Here is an 18349-nt window from a genome sequence, read left to right as displayed (position 1 = left end):
GGGTGTGATGGACTCACAGCAAAGTTCTTTCAACATTCCTAGGATACTGTGGCAGATTCCCTAGTAAGTTATGTTCAAATGATTTTTAGGAACCCAAAAACATTACTAGAGTGAACCAAACTCTTATCTCTATTATTCGTAAAGTCCCTTCCTCGGAGAACTTTGCCCAGTTTAGACCGATCAGCAAAATGACGGTTGGCGCTGACGGGTTGGCGCTGATGAGTTTCGCTGACGATTGGTGCTGATGGTTGGCGCCAGGCGTGAGAGAGGGAGACGGCGGCGTGGGGCATGAGCGACGAGGGAGGGATGGATGTAGGTGCTGCGACGGGTTGGAGGGAGGGGTTGTGACGGGTTGAGAGAGGGAGACAGCGACGTTGTTGGGAGAGGGCGTTGTTGGGAGGTGTTGTTAGGGTTGCAGAGATGAGAAGGGTGAGTGATGGCCAGATAGGGTTAGAACTTAGAAGTGATTTTTGAAACTAACACTTCTAGTCTAGGGTTAAAACATAAAACTTAGAAAAAAAAAGTGAAGTGTGAAAAAAATGGGTGGGAAACTAAATTTTGGAAGGAGGGAACTCTATCGGTACGCTTTTGTAAGGTGTCCATATAAACATAAGATATGGGCACGCTTTAAAAAGGTGACCATTGAAAAACTAACTAGCCACGCTTTTTAAGCGTGTCGGTTTCTTTCTATGGGCACGCTTTTCAAGCATGGCAAAAAATAGCGTGGCCAAATCATAAATTAGTAGCCACCCTCGTAAAGCGTGCCGATTTCTCTCTATGGCCACGCTTTTTAAGCGTGACAAAAAAAAGCGTGGCCAAATCCCAAATCAGTGGCCACCCTCGCAAAAGCGTGCCCATAGACCACTTTTGGGCACACTTTAAAAGCGTGGCAAGAAAAAAGGGTGCCGACAGACCTTTTTTCTTGTAGTGTATGTAATGTTTGCTATAAGATTGTTACCAAGGTGATAGCTGAAAGGATTAAGCCGATTCTAGGAGCTATCATGTCTAATACTCAAGCAAGCTTCGTCCCAAGAAGGGTTAGTGCAGACAATATCTTAGTCGCACAAGAGGTGATACATACGATGAGGGCCAAAATGGTGTATATATATAATATATGTAAAATAATTAATAACATTATATTTTATTTAAGTTTCTGTTGTAATTTATGTTATGTATACGATGATAGGTATATAAATTTTGAAATTTAATTTTATTTGTTGGATTTTAATAAATATAAGGAGCAGGTAGGGGTGCATAGAGACGAGGTGAATTAGAATTTAATTTTTTACTACTTGCGAGTAAGAGCGTGACGAATTCTATGCGAGTTATTGTAGAGTATGACCAAATTGAATAGGGCAAAAATCCGTCTTTATCCACTCTATTGTTACCTCTACACACCGAAGTAACATAAAATAAGTGACAAAGATTAATATTGTTTGAAAGACAAAAAAAAATTAATCCAAAATTTTTTTATTAATATTCATTATTAATTATCACTAGAATAATTATACAATTTTAAATATAATAAATATATAATTATAAATATTATGTATATAAAATTATAAATATTATGTTATATAAAATAATTTTAAATATTGCCTCTTTGGTATTACGTTAATTATCATATATTAATGCTCTGCTCCAAGTTACATACTCATATGTAAGGTAACAAAGATGAAAAAATCATATAGATATTTAAACCTAATAATAAAGGATAAGTACTGATTTCATTCATATGATTTAAGACAAAAATAAACATTATTTTTAATTATTTTTTAAAAATAATCTCTAACATTATAATTATTTTTAAAATGATTATTTCTTATCTCAACTTTAATTTTTGGACCAAATTAATTTCACAATAAAATAGTTTTGTTCTTCTGTTAATTAAACCATCAATCAACCGAATATGATAGTGAAATTGATAAGTAAAAACACAAATTCAAGAAATTTTCAAATGAAAATTACCAAAAATGGCATGGATAATCCAAATTTAATCAGGAAATTACAAAATTAATTAGAATCATGAAAAGGAAGATGAAATTAGAGTTAACTTAATTCAATTGAATGAGAAAAGAAAAACGAATTTGAATGGAAATTAAAAAAAAAACAAATAGAGGATTAAGCATTGAGAGAGAGGTCTTTTTTTGAGCTACAACGACGACCACGACACTACCTCCTTCTCTCATAACCTCCACCCCTTTCTCTTCTCCTTTCTGTTGTGCGCACACTTTTTCATTGACTCTCATTTTCTCATTTACTGCTATTCTTTTCGGTGAATCCTATAAAATTCTGATTAAACAAAAATTAAATAAATATTTAATTAAATATGGATCAACGGAGATAAAAAAAATTAGAATCATGATTTAAAAATTTAAAAATGATATTTAGACTTAGAGGATTTTTTGAGTAGAAAAAATATAGTTTTTTGCATAAAAATACGCACTAAAAATTTGGTCGGCAGTACCAGCTTAGATTTGCCTGATACTGTAGATGAAAAAATTAATTATGAGAAAAGAAAGTTAAAAAGTTAACATTCATAATATAGAAGGTAAACATATTTAAAACGCATTAAAAACACTAATCTTAAAGGTTTTAACCTAAAGTTACACCAACGGACTAAATCGAGTGACCGGGTCCAAGTGGGCCCAAACCCACATTATATAAACCCCCCTTTTCAGCACAAAACAATACATTTTCCCTCTTTTGAAGAGAGAAACACGCTGAAATAGAGAAGAGAGAGAGAGAAGAGAGAAACCCTAACCCCCTTTGATCTTTAAAACTCCATAACTTTTAATCTAGAACTCCGATTATTCTATCTAAGAAATTAGGTAAGCCTTTTCCTCACCAATTTTCAATTTTGATTTTGGTGAAAAAAAAATCACGTTTTTGGCTTGTGTGTTCGTGGAACTTAGTGATTCTTGTGTTTAGGGAGAGCTCTAACTTGAGTTCTAGTTAGATATCATCACCAATTTTAGTGGGTAAAGGTAAGAGCCACTTTTTTCCATTTGATTATGAAGTTTTATGAAATTCTAGAGTTTGAGTATTGTGCATATTATGTGAAATTAGTGTAGATTGAGTACTTGAGGCATTGAATTGAGCATTGGTGGTGTTTGAGCTTGGCGGAGATAAATTTGGAACTTGGACTTGGTGGACTTCAAGTTTGAGAGTTTGGTTTTGACGTCATTAAGGTACGGTTTAAGTTTCATTTAAATACTGTATAATATAGTATGAAATTCTAGGCTAGATGCCCCTAGGATTAGGTTTGAATTGCATATTTGGTTGGAATTGATATGTGTAGTTGAGATATTGTTGGAATTGATGTCTATATATTGAATTGATGAATATTGGGTCGGGACCGTGAAAATTTAGGCCGGGGGCCGAAAAAAGATAAGAATGGTAAGTAGTGATTGAATTATGTGATGCTGTATGAGATTGAATGAAAAATTGGTATTAAATGCGTGGAAATTGGAGTGATTGATGGAATAGTGAATATGTGAATTGAGTTGGTTTGAGGTCAATTTGTTAAGTGAAAATGGTTTTTGCTTGTGAATTTTTGGAAAAGTTGGTAAATGCTGTTTTTGGTTAAAGCTAATTTTTTGCCAACTTCGGCAGGCCATATCTCGGTCCTCAGAGTTGGAAATTTTACAAAACTAGATTTGTATGAAAATTCATTTATCAATCTTTCCAACAAATCAAGAATGGTTGAAAAATAAATTTTGTGAAAATAGATATGAAGGTTTGAAATTTGGGCTGAAAAACTGGTTTTTATAACATATCGGCTTGTTCAAGTTCTGGTATGGCCTGCGTATGCGACAAAAGTCATGCGTACGCGAGCAAACCCCATTGCCCAAACCTTCCGCGTACGGAAGGTGGTCCGCGTATGTGACTTTGTCAAATTTACACTCATGCGTACGCGAGCATGTGCATGCGTACGCGACCACCTCTGTTTTTTGGAAAAGTGAATTTTTAAGTTCTTAACCATTTCTCAAGCCTCCTAAACATATATAAGTCCCGATAAAGGTCTAGAGCCTATGTATTTAAGGATAGAGGAGTTAGGAACGAAATCAAAGGAGTTGAGTTAGTGAATTAAATGAAAATGAACTATGAGTATAAGCTATTGATAATTGACAAATGAATAGATGAGTTGAGGTTGAGGATTCCCTCTCTCGTGTTAGGTTTTGAAATGAGTACAAATATGTGGATAGAGTGATATTAATATTGAAGGAGATTGAGGAGTAAGAAACTGAATTAATGATGAGGGCTTATGAGTAGTTACTCATTGAATATGAAATTGACTAAAGAAATGAATGAGTAGGCGAGTTGAGGTAGAGGATTCCCTCTCTCATGTTGTGATTATGATTGAAGAGGAAATGAGATTCATGTTGTGAGGACGGTGGTGTTATCTCACTCACGTAAAGGCGAGTCGAGATTGAGGATTCTCTCACTTGCTGTGATAAACAAGTTGAGGTCGAGGATTCCCTCTCTTCTTGGGGTGGACGAGCATGAGGTTGAGGATTTTCTCACTTGTTGCACCAGAGAGTTGGATTGAAGGTCGAGGATTCCCTTTGGTTTAGTTCTGTAATTATTAATTTGAATATCGGGAATGTCAGTTGTGTTGAATTGAAACGAGTTTCAAATTGAAAAGGTGAGGACAGTGGTTGGATCCTACTCACAGATTTGCAAGCTGAGATAGAGGATTCTCTCTCTTGCTGAGATGAACAAGAGGAAGTTGAGGGTTCTCTCTCTTGTTATGGTGGGCAAGCGAGGTTGATGATTCCCTCTCTTGCTATCGAAGAATTGAATGGAGAAGGTTGAGGATTCCCTTCTATTCGATTCATGGGTGTGGTGTGAATGAGTTAGGTTGAGGATTCTCTATCGTTACATCACAGCCTCTCTCTAAATGGGAGGTTGAGGATTCCCTTCATGTTGAGAGATGATATCCGGGTTAGCTACCAGATATATCGGGTTTGGCTATACAACTGATAAATGAGTTCATTGGCCATAGGACAGGCATACATCATATTTCGTTTGTTTAAATGATTTGGGTTTGCTACAATTGCCTTGTTTTGCCTAATTGTACATGCTACATGATTATATGCTAATTGCCTTACTTGCATCGATTTGTATATTACTTGTCTGCCTTGCTTGTGTCTGTATAACTGAAAAGTCCCTCATGCTGGTATCGGTTGATGCTGAAGGTTGTCCTTGTTGAGATGGAATGACGAAATGGTTGAATAATAAAGGTAAATATTGAATGGGATGATTTGAGCTCCTGGGTTAATGCAGTGGAGTGATTTCACTTGCTACGGGCGGAAAGTTAATGTGTTGATATAGGATTGCTAAGTCGAATTATCTGGGAGCTGGTTCTGGTTTTGGATTTATTCTGTGGAGAGTGGTGAAAGTATGAGAAATGTTGAGTTAGAATTAGAATCCCCTTATGATAGTTACCTAAATATGGATTGGTCAGAACTTAGGATGGATATGATGAGATATGGAGTTTTAGATTACTTAGTGAGTTCGTGTTTCCTTATGCAGTATCTATTTAGCACTTTACCGTACTGAAAATCCATGGGTCGGGAGTTCTTATTCCGTGTATATCTTCTGTTTTTCAGATGCAGATCCTGGAGCTCAATAGTGAACTGTGGTTCATCTGAGAGATGGTGAAGCTTACTGGACTTATGTTTTAAATTTTTTTTAGAATCTCTCCGTATTTATTTTGAAAAACTTATATGTATGTATTTATTTATTTTGGAAAATTGCCTATAGAGGCCTTGATGTATATTTTGGGAGAGATAGGAAACACTGTTATGCTTATCTTAGAAAGGCATCCATACAAAACACATGTTTTGCCTCCAACATTAAAATTTGAGCATTTGCAACAAGTTAAATTGTTTAAAAAAAAATCTCTCTCTCTCTCTCTAGTCTAAGAATAATTTGAGTTCATTTCATATCTTAGACCATATTACGTTCGTCATATTTAAATACATTGCACTATTCGCTAAAAAGACAAAACCACAATGTTAAGAGTACCACAAAAAAAGAGCAGATTCTCAAGGCTACCAATGTTTCTACTCTGGGAAAAAATGAAACTGACTTGCTATTAAATGAAGACGAAAGTGAATACCTCCTGGTCAATGATCATAGCATTTTTGTCTAACAAATCTACAGCGAAAAAGATTATTCTTCTTGTTGCTGCAGCTGGTTATGAAGATCCACTAAATTTTGTCGAATCTCACTCAACATTCCCTTGGCAGCATACACAGCTTTCAATTTGCCAACGGCTTCGGCGTGATCACTGATCTCACCTCCCTACTTTAGTTTGACAATTTCCAGAATATCATCCCAATTATCAGTGCCGTCGAGGTCACCGGAGAGGGAATAAGAGCGACATGCACAGCACTGACTCGATTGCGCACACAAAGTCCAAGTTTGAAGACATCAAGAGTGAGCGAGTAAGAAGGATAGAGCCAAATACCAAGTCAAAATTGAGGAATCACGCTCCAATACTTGTGGTGTAATGAAAAATGTACTAGTTGTTTTACTCAAATTTTTGTTCCATTGTTAACAACAAATAAATCAACAATTTTCGAGTTTTGTTTCACAATCTTAATTTAAGGAACGGAAACGACTCCTTTTGTGGGTGTCTCAAGGTCTCAATTGTAGTTTCGAAAGTAAAATTAAAGATGAAAAGAAAACACGCAAGGTGTCGGAGGCAAAGTAAAATGCAGAAATTAAAAGAGAAAGAAAGAAGAAGATGAAGAAGAACAAATAAAAAGTAAAGAACTTTGATTAAAGATAGAAAATAAAGTACAAGTTTGAGTTCAGACTTCAGAGGAATTACTTAAGATTTCCAGTTTTACTTTGTGATGCCAGGGAGGCTGAGAGCGTTTTTGAGTCTCCAAGTGTTTTCCAAGAAGAACTGAACTGATTACAATATTTTTCTAAAGCTCTATTTATAGACTAACCTAATGTCAGCTAACAGTTACCATTTGTACACCACTTGCGGAAAATTTGAATTTCTTGTAACTGTTCCCGCACCTCTTGTGAATTTCAAAAGTTAAATAGATAGCTGTTTTACTCAAATTTTAACGCTCCATATTGATAACTGCTCCTACATATAGCACGTTGACAAACCCCAATTTGAGGGTTTATCTTGTGATGATTTCAGGGGTTTTATCAATGATTCCACTCACTTTCTATATGAAAATACAAGATTTTGCATTCCTTTCCTAGTTTCGCCTCATGAATGAAAACATGCTTATTTTGCACTAAAATAGATACATTTATAATCTTCTCTTGATGCCATTCGATGCCGTGACTTGTGTGTTAAGTGGTTTCAGGATATAGAGTAGGAATGGACCGAAAGAGAGAAGGAAGACGGGTACAAAGGAAGGAAGCATGAGGATTAAGCTTTGGAGGTTTCCGCATGGGCGTGTGCGCGCACCTTGCGCGCCCGCGCGGATAGGGCAACGTGGAGCCAAAGCCAAGAGCCGGCTTGAGAAGCGGCTAAGCCAGGATCTTCATGGGCGCGCACGCGTACATCACGCCTCCGCGCACATTACAAGACGTCTCAACGGCGCGTGCGCGTACCTTGCGCGTGCGCGCCGATTTGCGAATATGATTTTTAAGAAGTCACGTGACTTAGGCGTGGAGGCAGTTAAGGATCCCACTCTTGGAGAAACACCTTGGCGGGAAAAGCTTAAGAAGACCAAAGGAACAAGGGTTAAGGACACTTAGTTAGTTCATTTTTCTAGATCTAGATATTTTTGGGGAGAGGAGAGTTAGTTACACTTTTTGGGAGAAGAAGAGAGAGATTCCAAGCTTCACTAGGGTTCATCCTCATCTAATTTCTGAATTTTCAATGACTTTTTGGTGAGATCCATTACAATTCTCACTCCACTTTGTTCATGTCATAGATTTTCTTCTCCAATTTCAAGTAGTAGATACAATTGATCAATTCTCATAGATCTAGAATTCAACTTTGTAATTTTGGACTTCATCTCTATTTTGGATTTTCATTGCTACTCTTTGAGACTTGTTGTTAGATCTTTGTGTTGCAATACTTTCAATTCGACTTTCCTTCTCATTTTACTATGACTTTCCTTCTTGCTCATCACATGTTTGATAAAATGACAACACTAGTTATGGAGTAGAATTTTCACACTTGGCATAGGGTTTGGTCCTTGGAAGAAGTTGAATAGTTGTATCAATAGTTGATTTGGAATTAGGGATTGCTAGTTGGCTTGGAGTGCACTAAAGCTAGATTCCCATAAGGTGAAGCTAGGACTTGTGACTCAAGTTGATTGCTTTCATTTGACTTCCCCCTATACCTAGGGGATAACTAAATGAAGCAAGGCCTAATTGTCGTCAACATTGAATAGACTATAAGGATAGAATTTCTAATGCCAACCCTAAGCCATTTGTCTCTCATTACTTTGCTAAAAACCTTCAAAGAATTCCAATAAGGCTTACTAAATCAATAAGATGCACACTTTGGCAATTCCAAGGGAGAACGACTCGGGAGACTAGTACTCTCGGATATAGATTGTAGATTTGTTTGATGAAGGATTTTGCGTCGGTTTAGACTATACTACGATTGATCATTTGATAATTTCTATACCGGCAAAAATTCATTTGTCAAAATGGCGCCGTTGCCGGGGAATTTTGCTTAGTGTGCCATGTTATTGTTTTGGATTAAGCATGTATATATGTACATAGTTGCACTTCATTGTAAATTGCTCAATTGACTAACTCCTTATCGTTACAATGAATTCCATTTCTCCTTCATTGCATGACGCGTTCACAACCGAATCCGAGCTTAGCCCCTTTTGATCCGGAAATAGAACGAACTTTGTTTCATATTAGACAAGCTCGGAGGCGGCTAAGATTTGGAAAAGGTGAAGAGGTTTTCACCACCTCAACCACCTTACTACAAGTGAACATTGAACCGTCACTCAAAGAAGGCATTAATCATACTCCCATCAATCTCACTAACAATTCTTCTTTTGTTTTAGGTACTAATACCATGGACGCTCCAAGGAGAGTTACCATCAAGGAAGCGGGTGCACCGGATTATGTCCTTCAAGCCCTTCATGTAACTCACCCCAATTTGAATGCGAATTTTGAATTGAAGACCGCTTTGATCAATCTCCTACCCAAGTTTCACGGGCTTCCCGCACAAGACCCTATTCGACATCTCAAGGACTTCCATCGCATATGCTCAACTACTAGACGGGAAGGGTCCGATGAAGTTGCTATATGGTTGTTTGCTTTCCCTTTCTCTCTTGAGGACAAGGCCAAAGAATGGTTCTACACTCTCTCTAGTGAAGTTACCTCCGATTGGGACCTACTTAGAAGGGGGTTCTTGGATAAATTCTTGCCCCCGGAAAAGATGGATAGGCTAAGGAAGGAAATGTCTTGTATTGTGCAAGGTGAGACGGAACCACTCTATGAGTATTGGGAACGGTTTCGCAAATTACTAGATGCGTGCCCTAATCACATGCTCGATACTCAAGTATTGCTTGGATACATATGTCAAGGGATGCGAGAGCAAGATAGAACCCTCTTGGACACTTCTAGCAATGGCTCTTTGTCCAAATATAAAACCGCAGAGGAGGCATGGCAACTTATTATTGACTTAGCCGAATCCAATCAACATATGAGGCGAAGAGTCAACCGTCCAAGGACCGTGAACGAGGTATCAACTAGTAGTGAAGCTACCGCTCTAACTCAATCCTTGAATGAGATGACATCCGTCTTGAGGCAACTCCAATTGAACCAACAACAACCACAACAACCTCAATCATATCAACAACACCCTCCACCATCTCAACAACACAACCAACAACAATTGGTCCCTCAAAGAGTATGTGGCATTTGCTCTTGCTACTCTCACTACACGGATGAGTGCCCAAACCTTCAAGAAGACAACACCTTGGCGGCCACCCATAATTTCTATGACCGCCCTAATCAAGGGTACTACCAAGGAGGTAATCCCAACCAAGGGCACCCTTATCAAGGAGGAGGCTACAACCAAGGAAATGGACACAATAATCAAAATTGGAAAGACAACCATCAACAAGGGAATAGGGATAACAACAACAATGGAGGAGGTCAAAGATGGAATAACAACTCGCAAAATTTCTCACAAAACCGACCATACAACTTACAAAATCAACCATACAATCAACAAAACCCACAAAGAAACTACCAAACATATCAACCACCACATCAAAGACCACCACCCAACCAATCACAAGCTCCTCAACTCACATATGCAACCACCCCCTCCAACCAAGATGAAACACTCCGGACCATCATCCAAGGCCAAAAGGAATTACAAAACACACTTGCTTCCGGCCTCACCGGCCTCACCTCTACATTACAAGCTCTTCTTGCACGCATGGACACACCATCGACCCCAACTCCTCAACCCCCAATCCAAAGTGTCATTCCCTCTCAACCTCAACCAAACCCAAAAGGGGGCATCAATGCCATCACCCTTAGATCCGGTACACAACTAAAAGAAAAGGAAGCAAAGGATCCAAGTCCTATCACAACCACCCAAGAGGAAGAGAGAATAGATATAGAAGAGGTAGTAGAAGAGGAGACACCACAAGCCATAGTTGAGGATGAAGCCCAACCAACAAGGGAGACAACCAAGGCCAAAAGAACCTTGGAAGAAGAAATCGCTCAACCAATTCCATTTCCAACACTTGCAAAGAAAGCTAAAAAGCGCATAGAACTCGACCCCAAAATGGTAGAAATGTTCAAGAAAGTTGAGGTAACCATCCCCCTCTTTGATGCCATCCATCAAGTTCCTAGATATGCCAAATTCCTCAAAGATTTATGCATAAACAAGGATAGAATTCTTGAATTGGAAACCATCCCATTGGGGAGTTCTATTTCCGCTTTGATGGGAACATTACCGGAGAAGTGTGATGACCCGGGCCCTTGTATGGTCACTTGCACCGTCAATGGAGTTCAATTTAGAGATTGTATGTGTGACCTCGGAGCATGTGTTAGCATCATGCCGCTCTCCGTTTACCGGGTATTGAAGTTGCCACCACTAAGAAGGTCGACGGCAAGATTTGTCCTAGCGGATAAAAGCATAATAACCGTAGCAGGTGTTGCGGAAGATGTATTGGTGGATATAAAGGGGTTGGTGTTTCCGATTGACTTCTATGTCCTTGAAATGCCGTCAAGCGAAACCGAGAGAGCATCATCTATCCTACTTGGAAGGCCCTTCTTGAGAACTTCTAGATTTAAGCTTGATGCTTACTCGGGGAACTACTCATTTGAAATAGATGGAAGAATTGTAAGCTTTAGCCTAGAGGAAGCAATGAAGCATCCACCGGAGAACCACTCTCTATTTCGGTGTGACCCAATCGATAACATAGTAGCCGAAGTGCATCTTGCAAGATTAGATGAGAAGTGCATGGTCAAAGAAGCAAATGAAGAGTCGAGCGAACTAAATACCACACACCATACAAACCATCCGGAAACTCAAACTTCAAGGAATGACAAGAAGATGGAATTGAAGCCACTACCACCTCACTTAAGGTATTCATACCTTGATGAAGCCCAAAAGCTACCCGTGATAATTGCACAAGAGTTAACTCCTCAACAAGAAGAAAAATTGCTGAATGTATTGAGGAAAAACAAAAGGGCAATTGGGTGGAGTTTGGCGGATCTAGTGGGAATAAGCCCCCAAGTATGCGAGCACCGCATATTTCTTGAAGAAGGAGCAAGACCGGTCCGACAACCTCAAAGGAGACTTAACCCAACCATTCTTGAGGTGGTGAAGAAAGAAGTCACTAAGCTACTTGAAGCGGACATCATCTATCCTATCTCGGATAGCAAATGGGTAAGCCCGGTCCAAGTAGTGCCAAAGAAGTCCGGAGTGACAACAATCAAAAACGAAAGTGGTGAACTAATAGCAACAAGAGTGCAGAATTCTTGGAGAGTATGCATAGACTACCGAAGATTGAATGCGGCCACAAGAAAAGATCACTTCCCACTACCATTTATTGATCAAATGCTTGATCGGTTAGCCGGTAAATCATATTATTGTTTTCTTGATGGCTACTCCGGATACTTCCAAATTCATATTGCTCTAGAAGACCAAGAAAAAACTACATTTACTTGCCCCTTTGGAACGTATGCTTACAAGCGTATGCCATTTGGCCTATGCAATGCACCGGCAACGTTTCAAAGATGCATGATGAGCCTATTTGCGGACTTTCTAGAGCAATCGATGGAAGTTTTCATGGATGATTTTAGTGTGTATGGTGAGTCATTTGAGCATTGCTTAGGTAACCTTGAAAAAGTCTTAGAAAGATGCACCAAAACAAACATTGTCTTAAATTTTGAAAAATGTCATTTCATGGTCAAACAATGCATTGTTTTGGGACACATAGTATCAAAGGAAGGCATCTCCGTAGATCCGGCAAAGATAAATGTCATATCTAGTTTACCTTACCCCTCCTCCGAGAGGGAAGTCCGTTCTTTTCTTGGACATGCAGGATTCTACCGGAGATTCATCAAGGACTTTAGCAAGGTGGCCTTACCTCTCTCTCGATTACTACAAAAAGACACCGAATTTGAGATGAGCAAGGAATGTATGGAAGCATATGACAAACTCAAGGTAGCATTGACACAAGCCCCTATTGTACGAGGACCCAATTGGACTCAACCCTTTGAAATCATGTGTGATGCTTCGAATTATGCCATAGGAGCCGCGTTAGCACAACGCGAGGGATGGTCATCAAAAAGGACAAAGGGAAAGGCCCCAAGAAGCCAGTTTCCAATAAAGTGTGCCAAGAACTAACGGCCAGGCCCCTCCTGAAGAAGACTAAGGGCCCCGTTGACGTTCTAGAGAAGGACAACCCTCCTAAGGATTCAAACAAGTTTCCCAACCGTTACTACGAACTTGTCTACTCCAGAATGATTGAAAGGAATTACCATCCGGAACCCCTCCTAGTCTTACCGGCTCACCTCAGTCCGATTGTGATGCCACACATTGACCGGAGGCATTGGAGGTTCCTCTTGAGGCAACCAACGGAGGCCAATCTCTCTTGGGTGGTAGAATTCTACTCCAACTTCCACTCACCTCATCTCACATCAATATTTGTGCGCCGAAAACAAGTGTCGGTCACAGTGGAAACCATCCGAGAAGTCCTTGGGATTGCACCGTCAACGGATGCATATGACGCCTACCAAGAAGTCTTGGCTGCATGCGTTGACCGCGCATTCGATTGGAGCGCGATCCTCCGCGTCATTGCTTTACCCGACGCATTTTGGATTCGGGGGACCATAAAGCGAAGACCCAAGGGTTTAGATGTCCGCCACCTCACTCAAGAAGCCACGGCATGGGCCCAAATTCTAGCTCATTACGTGCTCCCAAGCACGCATGGGTCATCCATCACCGCCGAGCTTGCCTTATTGATATGGTGCATCTTGACCGAGAAACCGGTCGATGTTCCGCGTGCCATCCGCCAATCCATGGGGCGCATTCATGCCAAGGGAAATCTACCATTCCCCGCTTTAGTGACGGCATTAGTTGCGAAAGCCGGCGTCAACCGGGAGAATAAAGATAGGCGAACCTCAATACCGGTTGATGGTGATATCATTCCAACCAAGAGATGCCTCAAGCCTCCGGAAGTCACCATGGACATTGAACTGCCCACACCAACTGGCCACGCTACCACTTCATCTACATCACAAAAATCGGCCACCCAACGCCTTGAGGACCTTCACAACAAATTAGACCGTTATGAGAGGCGTAACCAACGCCGCTATGCTCATGTGAAGAGGCTTCTAAGCATAATCACCCCACCTATGGAGGAACCCGATATCTCCACCTCCACCGCAATTTCAAGCGGTGATAGCAATGGCATTGGAGATGTGGCACACTCGGAGCTCAATCAACCAGTGCGCCTAACCTCTAGCACGGAGGACCGTGCTAAGTTTTAAGTGTGGGGAGGTCGGCCGACCGATCTCCGCAGGTAACATCTGAATAAATCTGAATAAATTAGGATAGGTTGCATGATTAGGTTTTAGTAGGATAGGTTGCATGATTAGGTCTTAGTCGGCACCATTCGCATGATAAGCCTGCTTGGTTGGAACAATGAAATTCTCTCTTAGGAAACCAACACTTTGGGGCAACCATGGAATTGCAAATTTTAAATGCTTTGATGCCAAAGTTGCATGAAGAATTATATTTTGGAACATGGGTTTGAAGTTAAGAACACAAGCTTGTGAGATTTGAGCCTAATGGTGTGGTTACATCTTATAACCACTTATTTTTCCTTCTTATGTGCATTATTCTCTTTCTATGATTGTGATCCTTGATTTGTTTGATTCTTTATGTCCATTATTTGGTGTATTCATGCATTTATATGATTGAGGCCATCATTTCATTAGCTCACTCACCCAAATGGCCTTACCTTCTATCTTCCTTTGTTAGCCAAATTTGAGCCTACGATTAACCCACTCTGTTCTTAATTTAACACATTACAAGCCTTAAAGCGGAAAACAATAAAAGTCCTTATTTGGATCTTTGATTAGCTTAGGCTAGTGTGTGTGAGTATCATTCAAGTGTGGGAACCTTGGGACATTGGGTGAATAAAAGGGTATTTTGTATTATTATTGAAAATATTGGGAATTGGGTACATACTCATGAATTGATCAAATGTAAAACCTTATGCATTGACGCTCTTGTATATAAAAAAAAATGAGAAAAAAACAAAAGAACAAAATAAAAAGAAGAACAATATGGAAAAGAAAAGAAAAATAGAAAAATAAAGAAAAAAAAGGGGGAAGAAAAAAATAATAAAAAGGGGACAAAATGCCCCAAAGTGAAGCTCAAGAGGAATCAATGCATAAGTATTGTGAAACGAAAAGAAATGCATGAGTATGTGGAAAAGTGAGGAATGGGTAGTTAGGATAGTACTTAATTGTATAGGTCATTATATAGGTTAGGTGGGAAAGTTTAAGTTAATCAAAGATTCAAATCCTAAGTCCACTAGCCATATATGACCCTACCTTGACCCTAACCCCATTACAACCTAAGGAAAAGACCTCATGATAATTGTACGCATGCATTGAATAATTGTTGATTGTTAGATGAAAAACAATTCTTGGAAAGCATGATTAGGGGAGAATTGAGAGAATAAACCCCAAATACCGAGTGATTAGAGTGCAAACACTTCCGCCGAGGGTTCGATGCTCAATCCTTTGATTCCCGGCTCTCGCGAGCATTCCTCATGCAAGGTTGCACATATTGCATTTGATGCTTAGAAAGTGGCAAGTCCTATGCTTTTACCATCATTGTACCCCATGTGCTCGCATATGTCCTAAGAAAGCTAATTTGCTCCCAACCAAGTGGATAGTGGCACTAGTCATAGTTGCATGCATATAAGTAGGTTGCACTTCATGAGTCTTATACTTTGCAATCCCTCGGTCTTCTGTGTTTCTTTGCGTTTCTCTAAGCATGAGGACATGCTAGGATCTAAGTGTGGGGAGGTTGACAAACCCCAATTTGAGGGTTTATCTTGTGATGATTTCAGGGGTTTTATCAATGATTCCACACACTTTCTATATGAAAATACAAGATTTTGCATTCCTTTCCTAGTTTCGCCTCATGAATGAAAACATGCTTATTTCGCACTAAAATAGATACATTTCTAATCTTCTCTTGATGCCATTCGATGCCGTGACTTGTGTGTTAAGTGGTTTCAGGATATAGAGTAGGAATGGACCGAAAGAGAGAAGGAAGACGGGTACAAAGGAAGGAAGCATGAGGATTAAGCTTTGGAGGTTTCCGCATGGGCGCGTGCGCGCACCTTGCGCGCCCGCGCGGATAGGGCAACGTGGAGCCAAAGCCAAGAGCCGGCTTGAGAAGCGGCTAAGCCAGGATCTTCATGGGCGCGCACGCGTACATCACGCCTCCGCGCACATTACAAGACGTCTCAACGGCGCGTGCGCGTACCTTGCGCGTGCGCGCCGATTTGCGAATATGATTTTTAAGAAGTCACGTGACTTAGGCGTGGAGGCAGTTAAGGATCCCACTCTTGGAGAAACACCTTGGCGGGAAAAGCTTAAGAAGACCAAAGGAACAAGGGTTAAGGACACTTAGTTAGTTCATTTTTCTAGATCTAGATATTTTTGGGGAGAGGAGAGTTAGTTACACTTTTTGGGAGAAGAAGAGAGAGATTCCAAGCTTCACTAGGGTTCATCCTCATCTAATTTCTGAATTTTCAATGACTTTTTGGTGAGATCCATTACAATTCTCACTCCACTTTGTTCATGTCATAGATTTTCTTCTCCAATTTCAAGTAGTAGATACAATTGATCAATTCTCATAGATCTAGAATTCAACTTTGTAATTTTGGACTTCATCTCTATTTTGGATTTTCATTGCTACTCTTTGAGACTTGTTGTTAGATCTTTGTGTTGCAATACTTTCAATTCGACTTTCCTTCTCATTTTACTATGACTTTCCTTCTTGCTCATCACATGTTTGATAAAATGACAACACTAGTTATGGAGTAGAATTTTCACACTTGGCATAGGGTTTGGTCCTTGGAAGAAGTTGAATAGTTGTATCAATAGTTGATTTGGAATTAGGGATTGCTAGTTGGCTTGGAGTGCACTAAAGCTAGATTCCCATAAGGTGAAGCTAGGACTTGTGACTCAAGTTGATTGCTTTCATTTGACTTCCCCCTATACCTAGGGGATAACTAAATGAAGCAAGGCCTAATTGTCGTCAACATTGAATAGACTATAAGGATAGAATTTCTAATGCCAACCCTAAGCCATTTGTCTCTCATTACTTTGCTAAAAACCTTCAAAGAATTCCAATAAGGCTTACTAAATCAATAAGATGCACACTTTGGCAATTCCAAGGGAGAACGACTCGGGAGACTAGTACTCTCGGATATAGATTGTAGATTTGTTTGATGAAGGATTTTGCGTCGATTTAGACTATACTACGATTGATCATTTGATAATTTCTATACCGGCAAAAATTCATTTGTCACACGTCCTATAATTCAAGCTTAATTCAAATTTTGAATAAAAACTGCTTCTTTGCTAGTGAATTAGAAGCTTCCCCTAATATATTGAATCTGGCTTCATAAGTTTATAATAATATTATCTTATATTTATTTACTTAAAACAAATTATTTTTTCCTAAGTGATAATAATTTTTTGCCTAACAAGATGCCCCCAAGATTTCTCACTTGAAGATATGCAATGATTGAAAGTGAGAAAACTTAGTTGTTTATTGACATTTTTCTTATTTTTGATATTGAGAGTCAATTGACATTTTAGACACATCCGCTTGACCGATTAAATGCTTACTAGTAATAGACTTAACATAATTTCTAAGTCTATAAAATTTTTTACATTAATAGTTGAACTGTCAATGGGGTCTATTCTTTTGTATGAAATTTTTAAGTGTGTCAAATGATATCTGTTCTAATTTCGGCACATTAAATGTGTATCAATTGACCTTTGTTTTGACCTTTAATATTTCAATTAAGAGTTTTTTGACACACACTTTCATTGTTTTAATTGACACAATTTTCCTAACTTCAGAAGTAACAAAATCTTAACTTTGTGAAGTCGTTTTTTTCATATGTTAAACTCCAGGTGCCAATTAAATTTGATAAATTTTCTAATCCTATAAAATCTCCACACTAACCTTCTAATAGTTTTGACTCCAAGCGCTAAGAGACTCAATAGAATTTCTAAGTCAATTAGGCTTTTGTATTTATGAAGTACATACCCAAATGTCAATGAGAGATTATTTTTGTCCAAGATTTTAAACTTGATGCATTTTTTTTAAATAAAACCATTCATATCTATTTTACACATCTCAAAACTTTCAGGATTAAACGCCTTGGTGTCAACTGTCAGTGGCTTGACTCCAGGATTATACATCCTGAACTCCACATGCATCTCATCATAGTAACATGTACTATTATCAGCAGGAACTTCTTCCACTCCTCCATCTTCGTTCCAGAAAATCAACTTTTGATGTAGAGTGGATGGAATAGCACCCATTCCATGAATCCAATCACGTCCCAAAAGCAAGTTAAAACCAGCCTTAGAAGGAACAACAACAAATAGAGTTGGCCTATTGACAGAACCAACCTCAATTGATAGTAGAACCACACCTCTAACAGAAGAAGTCCTTCCATTAAAATATGTTACCCCAATGCTACTTTTAATCAACTCTTTTTCAGTCTTTTCAAGCCTTCCCATCATTCTTTCAGGCATGAGATTGACAGCAGCTCCCCCGTCAACTAAAATCTTATTAACTATCCTTCCATCAACACGA

The sequence above is a fragment of the Arachis ipaensis genome, chromosome B10 (genome assembly GCF_059453495.1).
Source record: "Arachis ipaensis isolate K30076 ecotype BB chromosome B10, ASM5945349v1, whole genome shotgun sequence".
In the NCBI taxonomy this organism is placed as follows: domain Eukaryota; kingdom Viridiplantae; phylum Streptophyta; class Magnoliopsida; order Fabales; family Fabaceae; genus Arachis; species Arachis ipaensis.
Note: the sequence above shows the minus strand (reverse complement) of the source record.